This window comes from Chrysemys picta, chromosome 6 (assembly GCF_011386835.1).
Source record: "Chrysemys picta bellii isolate R12L10 chromosome 6, ASM1138683v2, whole genome shotgun sequence".
In the NCBI taxonomy this organism is placed as follows: domain Eukaryota; kingdom Metazoa; phylum Chordata; order Testudines; family Emydidae; genus Chrysemys; species Chrysemys picta.
The window spans coordinates 102,375,850-102,384,674 of record NC_088796.1 but is presented as its reverse complement, the minus strand read 5'-3'; the positions used below and the strand labels follow the sequence as shown (position 1 = coordinate 102,384,674).

Sequence of the window (8,825 nt, the reverse complement as noted above, 5' to 3'; positions counted from 1 at the left end):
ATTAACTTCACAGAATTTCAAAGAAACGTACTAAAACCAATAACCTTACTATGCATTATATCTACAGATTTCATTCACTATGAACAAAATGCATTCCATAAAAGAGACACAGCATCAGCAGGTGCACTGACAAAAGCTCCCTCTCCTATCCTCCCGCCAAAAGTACAACTCCCTCCTCCTGTGAGCTTCAGCGCTCTTTTGGACCTGGACCTGGACTTGGGCTGAAAGAAATGAAAGAGGGAAGAGAAAGAACCATGGTGTTTTTTTTAAATGATGGAAAATACAATACCTCATTGGTGTCCTTTTAAAAGTCAACATATGTTTAATGTATTAATTCAAGCCAAATCTTTGGGAAAACTGCTTAAGATTCCAAATCAGTAACAATCTCATGTGTGCATGCATCTGTACCAGTTATATACAAATTTATTTATAAGTTGTTAAAGACATTTAAATATGATTAAAATGGGTTTTAGACTGTCAAAGTCAGCTTCTCCTTTAATTGCTTGCCAAGGCCTGAGTGTGGCACTTGAAAACTGTACCCAAATGATTGGACCATTAGAATAATTAGCACCAGAGTCATCTGATGAATTTGATCAGTATGCTGTACATTTGTCTGGAAAAGAGGACCATTTTCCCAGAGCATGTTCAAAGTTATATCTGCAAAGTTATTTTTGTTTTAAGCTTGCATTATCAGCCAGGTTGCAATCAATCTCTACACAAGTTAAAAATAACTCAATGTACACAGAATCTACACTGGTATGATTTGTAGTTATTCTTTTCCTTGGACACAAACATTCTCTACATCCAGAAATACACATTTTAAAAATATTTATGTCGTTTCCTGCATTTGACTGCTCATACATCAATCATGAACTATTCTGAAGGCCTACTGAACATCTTTCAGAAAAATAAACAAAAATCCAAGAAACAAAATCATGTATTGAATCAGGACCTTGGTCTGTTAAGCAACTTACACAGATGCTTAACTTTAAGCATATGCTTCAGTCCTATTTACTTCAATGGGATTGAAGCAAGCGCCATAAATTATTTGCTGCATTGGGGTTTAGGGTCCTCTTCTGAAGACCTGTACTCAGACAAAACACCCATTAGTTCTAATAGCAATTATTGGGAGCAATTCAGGGTAAGTACTGCAGGATTTTATCCTATATCTGCAGTCTTTAAAATTACCCATCTTTTAAATTAAAAAAAGCCTCATTCATTTACCTGCTAAGTCCAGAGTTTAAGGTGGTTATTTGTGCAACTCAGTGGTGGTATCCCCACAATCCACAGTTCTTCCTCTTCTCTTTCACACCAAGTGGCTGAGCGTAAGATTTTTAGGGACTATAGGGACAACATGAAGTTCCATGTTTCCACTAGGTGTAACAATGAGTAACTTTCCCCAAGCATGTTTGGTTTGAAGGCTCATTCTGTGTCTTATCTGTTATCTATGGTACCTCAATAAAAGGAGACCAGACCGACCCTCCTAAGCACTGATTTTATGAATTTGGGCATGTCTCGGCTAATTAGTGCCACTTGTTTTTAGAGGCTCTCTCATCCACAACATTCAGTCAGCACCTATATGCCATTAAAGTTCAAATCCAAGTTACAGTTTTTCTTAAATGAAATGCTATTGAAGAACCAGAGGGTATGTCTAAACTATGAAATTATGTCGAATTTATAGAAGCCGGTTTTATAGAAATCGGTTTTATACAGTCGATTGTGCGTGTCCCCACATAAAATGCTCTAAGTGCATTAAGTCAGCGGACCGCGTCCACAGTACCAAGCTAGCGTCGACTTCCGTAGCGTTGCACTGTGGGTAGCTATCCCACAGTTCCCGCAGTCTCCGCTGCCCATTGGAATTCTGGGTTGAGATCCCAATGCCTGATGATGCAAAAACAGTGTCACGGGAGATTCTGGGTACATGTCGTCAGGCCCCTCCCGCTCCATCAGAGCAACGACAGACAATCGATTCGCGCCTTTTTACCGGGTTACCTGTGCAGACAATATACCACGGCAAGCATGGAGCCTGCTCAACTCAGATCACCATCACCATATGTCATCTGGGTGCCGGCAGACATGGTACTGCATTGCTACACAGCAGCAGCTAATTGCCTTTTGGCAGTAGATGGTGCAGTATAACTGGCAGCCGTCATTGGCTATCTGGGTGCTGGCAGACGTGGAGCTGCATTGCTATACAGCAGCAGCTCCTTGCCTTTTGGCAGTGGATGGTGTATTACGACTGGTATTCGTCGTCGTCGTACTCCTCAGTGAGTTCGGTCAGAGGCACCTAGACAGACACGTTTTGTCTCCTGGAGACTCAGTCCTGCCGGCAGTCCTATTGAACCGTCTTGACAATGATGGCTAGCAGTCGTAATACAGCATTTTCTGCCAAGCACCCAGAAGATGCCGATGGCTATCAGTCATGCTGCACCGTCTGCTGCCAGCTTAAGATGTAAAAAATAGATGGACCAGATTTGTTCTATATTCATTTGCTTCCCTCTCCCTCCGTGAAATCAACGGCCTGCTAAACCCAGGGTTTTGAGTTCAATCTTTGGGGGGGCCATTCTGTGTGACAGTTGTTTGTGTTTCTCCCTGATTCACAGCCACCTTTGTTGATTTTAATTCCCTGTAAGCCATGCGTCACTCGCCCCTCCCTCCCTCCCTCCGTCAGACAATAATTTTGCGCCTTTTTTCAGCCCAGACTCCATAGCACTGGGATCATGAAGCCCACTCAGATCACCGCGACAATTATGAGCACTATGAACACCACGCGCATTGTCCTGGAGTATATGCAGAGCCAGAACATGCCAAAGCAAAACCAGGCGAGGAGGCGATTGCAGCGCGGTGACGAGAGTGATGAGGAAATTGACATGGACACAGATCTCTCACAAAGTGTAGGCCCCAGCAATGTGCAAATCATGGTGTTACTGGGGCAGGTTCATGCCGTGGAACGCCGATTCTGGGCCCGGGAAACAAGCACAGACTGGTGGGACTGCATCGTATTGCAGGTGTGGGACGATTCCCAGTGGCTGCGAAACTTTCGCATGCGTAAGGCCACTTTCATGGAACTTTGTGACTTGCTTTCCCCTGCCCTGAAGTGCCAGAATACCAGGATGAGAGCAGCCCTCACAGTTGAGAAGCGAGTGGCGATAGCACTGTGGAAGCTTGCAACGCCAGACAGCTACTGGTCAGTCGGGAATCAATTTGGAGTGGGCAAATCTACAGTGGGGGCTGCTGTGATCCAAGTGGCCAATGCAATCAAAGACCTGCTGATATCAAGGGTAGTGACTCTGGGAAACGTGCAGGTCATAGTGGATGGCTTTGCTGCAATGGGATTCCCAAACTGTGGTGGGGCGATAGACGGAACCCATATCCCTATCTTGTCACCGGAGCACCAAGCCACCAAGTACATAAACCGCAAGGGGTAATTTTCAATGCTGCTGCGAGCCCTGGTGGATCACAAGGGACGTTTCACTAACATCAACGTGGGATGGCCGGGAAAGGTACATGATGCTCGCGTCTTCAGGAACTCTGGTCTGTTTCAAAAGCTGGAGGAAGGGACTTTCTTTCTGGGCCAGAAAATAACTGTTGGGGATGTTGAAATGTCTATCGTTATCCTTGGGGACCCAGCCTACCCCTTAATGCCATGGCTCATGAAGCCGTACACAAGCAGCCTGTACAGTAGTCAGGACCTGTTCAACTATAGGCTGAGCAAGTGCCGAATGGTGGTAGAATGTGCATTAGGACGTTTAAAAGCGCACTGGCGCAGTTTACTGACTCGGATAGACCTCAGCGAAGCCAATATTCCAATTGTTATTGCGGCTTGCTGTGCACTCCACAATATCTGTGAGAGTAAGGAGGAGACATTTATGGCAGGATGGGAGGTTGAGGCAAATTGCCTGGCCGCTGATTACATGCAGCCAGATACCAGGGCGGTTAGAAGAGTACAGCAGGGCGCGGTGCGCATCAGAGAAGCTTTTAAAACCAGTTTTGTGACTGGCCAGGCTACGGTGTAAAACTTCTGTTTGTTTCTCCTTGATGAACCCTTCCCCCGCCACGCTTCACTCTACTTCCTTGTAAACTAACCACCCTCCCCTCCCCCCTTCAAGCACCGCTTGCAGAGGCAATAAAGTCGTTACTTCACATTCATGCATTCTTTATTAATTCATCACACAACTAGGGGAATAACTGCCAAGGTAATCTGGGAGGAATGGGGGAGGAGGAAAGGAAAAGGACACACTGCAGTTTAAAACTAACTCTTATTGAAAGCCAGCGTTCTGATGCTTGGGAAATCATCTGGGGTGGACTGGCTGGGTGGCCAGAGGCCCCCCCACCATGTTCTTGGGCGTCTGGGTGAGGAGGCTATGGAACTTGGGGCTGTTGGTTACACAGGGGCTGTAGCGGCGGTCTCTGCTCCTGCTGCCTTTCCTGCAGCTCAACCATACGCAGGAGCATTTCAGTTTGATGCTCCAGCAGGCGGAGCATCTACTCTTGCCTTCTGTCAGCAAGCTGATGCCACCTATCCTCTTCAGCCCGCCACTTGCTCTGTTCAGCTCACGATTCAGCCCGCCACCTCTTCTCTCGTTCATATTGTGCTTTTTTGCACTCTGACATTGACTGCCTCCATGCATTCTGCTGTGCTCTGTCAGCGTGGGAGGACATCTGGAGCTCCGAGAACATATCATCCTGAGTCCGCCGTTTTCTCCTTCTAATCTGCACTAGCCTCTGCGAAGGAGAAACATTTGCAGCTGGTGGAGGAGAAGGGAGAGGGGGTTAAAAAAGACACATTTTAGAGAACAATGGGTACACTCTTTCATGTTAAATTTTGCTGTTCACATTACACAGCACATGTGCTTTCGTTACAAGGTCGCATTTTTCCTCTTATATTGAGGGCCTGCCGGTTTGGTGTGAGAGATCACTCATGCAGTGCCAGGCAACAGAATTCGGCTTGCAGGCAACCATGGTAAGCCACAGTCTTTTGGCTTTTTTAACCTTCATAACATGTGGGAATGGTTTCAAACAGCAGTGCCCTCATTTCCCATACAAAGCACCCGTTGGGTAGGCCATTTAAAATAGGTTTGCAATGTAAAAGGAGGGGCTGCGGTTTCTGGGTTAACATGCAGCACAAACTCAACTACTCAACTACCCCCCCACACACACACACAATTCTCTGGGATGATCACTTCACCCCTCTCCCCCACCACGTGGCTAACAGTGGGGAACATTTCTGTTCAGCCGATCAGGAACGGGCACCTCTGAATGTCCCCTTAATAAAATCACCCCATTTCAACCAGGTGACCGTGAATGATATCACTCTCCTGAGGATAACAAAGAGAGATAAGGAATAGATGTTGTCTGCATGCCAGCAAACACCGGGACCATACGCTGCCATGCTTTGTTATGCAATGATTCCAGACTACGTGCTACTGGCCTGGTGTGGTAAAGTGTCCTACCATGGCGGATGGGATAAGGCAGCCCTCCCCAGAAACCTTTTGCAAAGGCTTTGGGAGTACATGAAGGAGAGCTTTCTGGAGATGTCCCTAGAGGATTTCCGCTCCATCCCCGTACACGTTAACAGACTTTTCCAGTAGCTGTACTGGCCGCAATTGCCAGGGCAAATTAATCATTAATCATGCTTGCTTTTAAACCATGTGTAATATTTACAAAGGTACACTCACCAGAGGTCCCTTGTGTGCCCTCAGGGTCTGGGAGCATGCCTTGGGTGAGTTTGGGGGTTACTGGTTCCAGGTCCAGGGTGATAAACATATCCTGGCTGTTGGAGAAACCAGTTTCTCCGCTTCCTTGCTGTTAGCTATCTTCATTGTCTTCATCATCTTCCTCGTACCCCGAACCCGCTTCCCTGTTGCGTGATTCTCCATTGATGGAGTCAAAGCACATGGTTGGGGTAGTGGTGGCTACACCCCCTAGCATGGCATGCAGCTCCGCGTAGAAGCAGCATGTTTGCGGCTCTGTCCCGGACCTTCCGTTTGCCTCTGTGGCTTTGTGGTAGGCTTGCCTTAGCTCCTTAATTTTCACGCGACACTGCTGTGCGTCCCTGTTATGGCCTCTGTCCTTCATGGCCTTTGAGACTTTTTCTAATATTTTGCCATTTCGTTTACTGCTATGGAGTTCAGCTAGCACTGATTCGTCTCCCCATATGGCGAGCAGATCCCGTACCTCCCGTTCAGTCCATGCTGGAGCTCTTTTGCGATCCTGGGACTCCATCATGGTCACCTGTGCTTTCCACGCTGGGCAAACAGGAAATGAAATTCAAAAGTTCGCGGGGCTTTTCCTGTCTACCTGGTCAGTGCATCTGAGTTGAGAGTGCTGTCCAGAGCGGTCACAATGAAGCACTGTGGGATAGCTCCCAGAGGCCAATAATGTTGAATTCTGTCCACATTACCCCAAATCCGACCCGCAAAGGCTGATTTCAGCGCTAATCCCCTCGTCGGAGGTGGAGTAAAGAAACTGGTTTAAAGGGCCCTTTAAGTCGAAAAAAAGGGCTTTGTTGTGTGGATGTGTCCAGGCTTAATTCGATTTAACGCTGCTAAATTCAACCTAAACTCGTAGTGTAGACGAGGCCAGCGAGTACAAACAAAAGTAAAGCATTTAAGCTTCTTTCATCTAGTCAGAAGACATGAAAAATCTTGCTAGTATGGCCTATGAGGCTGTTGCAGTTGTTGTTAATTGACAGCTGTAGAGCCCACAAGCTCATTGCTGATTGCATGAGCTCCCTGCCTGCCAACTCCCAGAGTTCTGTCAATTTCTTTTTCTTTTAAATGGCAAAGGAGACTTAACTGAATAGTCTATTGCTGCCAACAACTAGAATTCCTAAATACTTAGCAGTTTATATTCTCTCACTCTGCCCTGTTATTCAGATAATACTACCCCATTTCCCCCAATATTTTTACTAAATAACATAATGTAACTTTTGTTACCTTAAGATGTTTGAATTCCTAGATTTTCCCTTTCTTTATCAAATCCCTTACATACCCATAAAGAGCGATCAATTGTTTCTTCCACCTTATCGAATGAACATAGTTCCTGTGTGTGTCTATTTATTCAAAACAGACTTTTGTTTAAGTCACAATGGCCAGTAAGTACTCTAAACACAATCACTTCAGGCCCTGATGTATGTTGTTATCCTCAACTCAAGGGCACAATTAAAAAAAAAATCTTCCTCTTTTTTGTTAGTCCAAATTTTTTGCCATTCCTCTTTTAAATTTTTCTGTACTAGGCTCTTGAATTCTTCTTGAGGTACTTCTACATTAATCCTTCCATTTCTTACAGTGTTTTCAGCTGGTTTGTCTGCCATTTCATTCCCTATTATCCCAAAATGTGCTGGGATCCAAGCTAATGTTACATGTATCCCCATCTGTGCTAATTCTATAATTAGAAATAAAATTTCATTAATCTCTTCTACACACCAAGACACCCTTTCTTAACTGCCATAAAGGCTGAGATTGAATGTGAAAAAAAGGCTGTTGCTAGGCATACATCTGAGGTCCAATTTAATGCTAGCATAATTGCTACTAGTTCGGCTGTCATGACAGCTACAAAATTGGATATTATTTTAGATATATTAATTCCAAATTTTGGTATACAATATGCCATCCCTACTTTTACTGTGTTTTCTTTTTTTCTGTAGAATTTGAAAAATTAACTCAATTTTTCATTTATAGACTGGTACACTTCATTTTTAATACCTACTATCTCTTTCTTACCCTTACTTTTATAAAATAAATCTAAATCCATGTTTAGACATGCAACTTTCCATCCATAACTAATTTTCCCATAACTAACAGTATTCATAGCATTTAGCTTTTCCTTGGTTTTCAACTTCTGCATCCACACTTACACCTGAATGGCATGTAGAGTTCTAACATTGTGTGTTATAGTTCACCTATCTAATTCCCAATAATCCTCATATTTCTTTAGGGCTTTCATCATAACAATTCCCATTAACTTTGGCCCAGAGAGTTAGGTCCAGTAGTTTCACTGTCAAATTCTTTGGTCCAGTCAAGGCTTTATACAAAAAGACTTCCACTTTGTTATAAAAGCGTGAAGAGTCAGATTGCGTTAATAATAAATTCACCGATAAGTGCAGTGATGCTTACCAGTAATGTCATCTTTCCATTTCCTTCTGCAGATATGACCATCTTTCAAAAGATCTCCCCCTACTTCAGAAAATATTTTTGAGGTTTTGCATAGTGTGGAACATAGTAAAAATGATCTCTCCCTCTCCAGGCATATTCTGGACTAAACATTTTCATCAGAGGCAGTTCCTTAAATTTTCTAGTTAACTTCACATTAGAACGTCATCCTGTGCAGGATCTTGGCAGGTTTGGCTTTTTTCTCTGCAAAGCTATAACAGATTTCACATTAATGTAGAATTGCCTGAACATTTGAACGCCTAGTACAGGGGTAGGCAACCTATGGCACGCGTGCCAAAGGCGGCACGCGAGCTGATTTTCAGTGGCACTCACACTGCCCGGGTCCTCGCCACCGGTCCGGGGGGCTCTGCATTTTAATTTAATTTTAAATGAAGCTTCTTAAATATTTTAAAACCCTTATTTACTTTACATACAACAATAGTTTAGTTATATATTATAGACTTACAGAAAAAGACCTTCTAAAAACGTTAAACTGTATTACTGGCACGCGAAACCTTAAATTAGAGTGAATAAATGAAGACACGGCACACCACTTCTGAAAGGTTGCTGACCCCTGACCTAGTATAAACAAGCAACAGTAAGTCTGTTTCTGAGATTGCCCCTTTGTGATGGGATGGCTAGAAAGGTAAAAAAAAAAAAAAAAAAAAAAAA

General features: G+C 44.1%; 1 long non-coding RNA gene across 1 annotated transcript; it reads right to left on the bottom strand.

Annotated features, from left to right (window-relative positions):
• Nucleotides 1-4,139: 4,139 nt before the first annotated feature.
• On the bottom strand, nucleotides 4,140-8,825 carry LOC135972244 (uncharacterized). Its single transcript, XR_010588650.1, has 2 exons — nucleotides 5,679-8,825; nucleotides 4,140-4,748 (listed from the first exon to the last, which is right to left on the bottom strand). It is a non-coding gene; the product is annotated as an uncharacterized LOC135972244 (long non-coding RNA).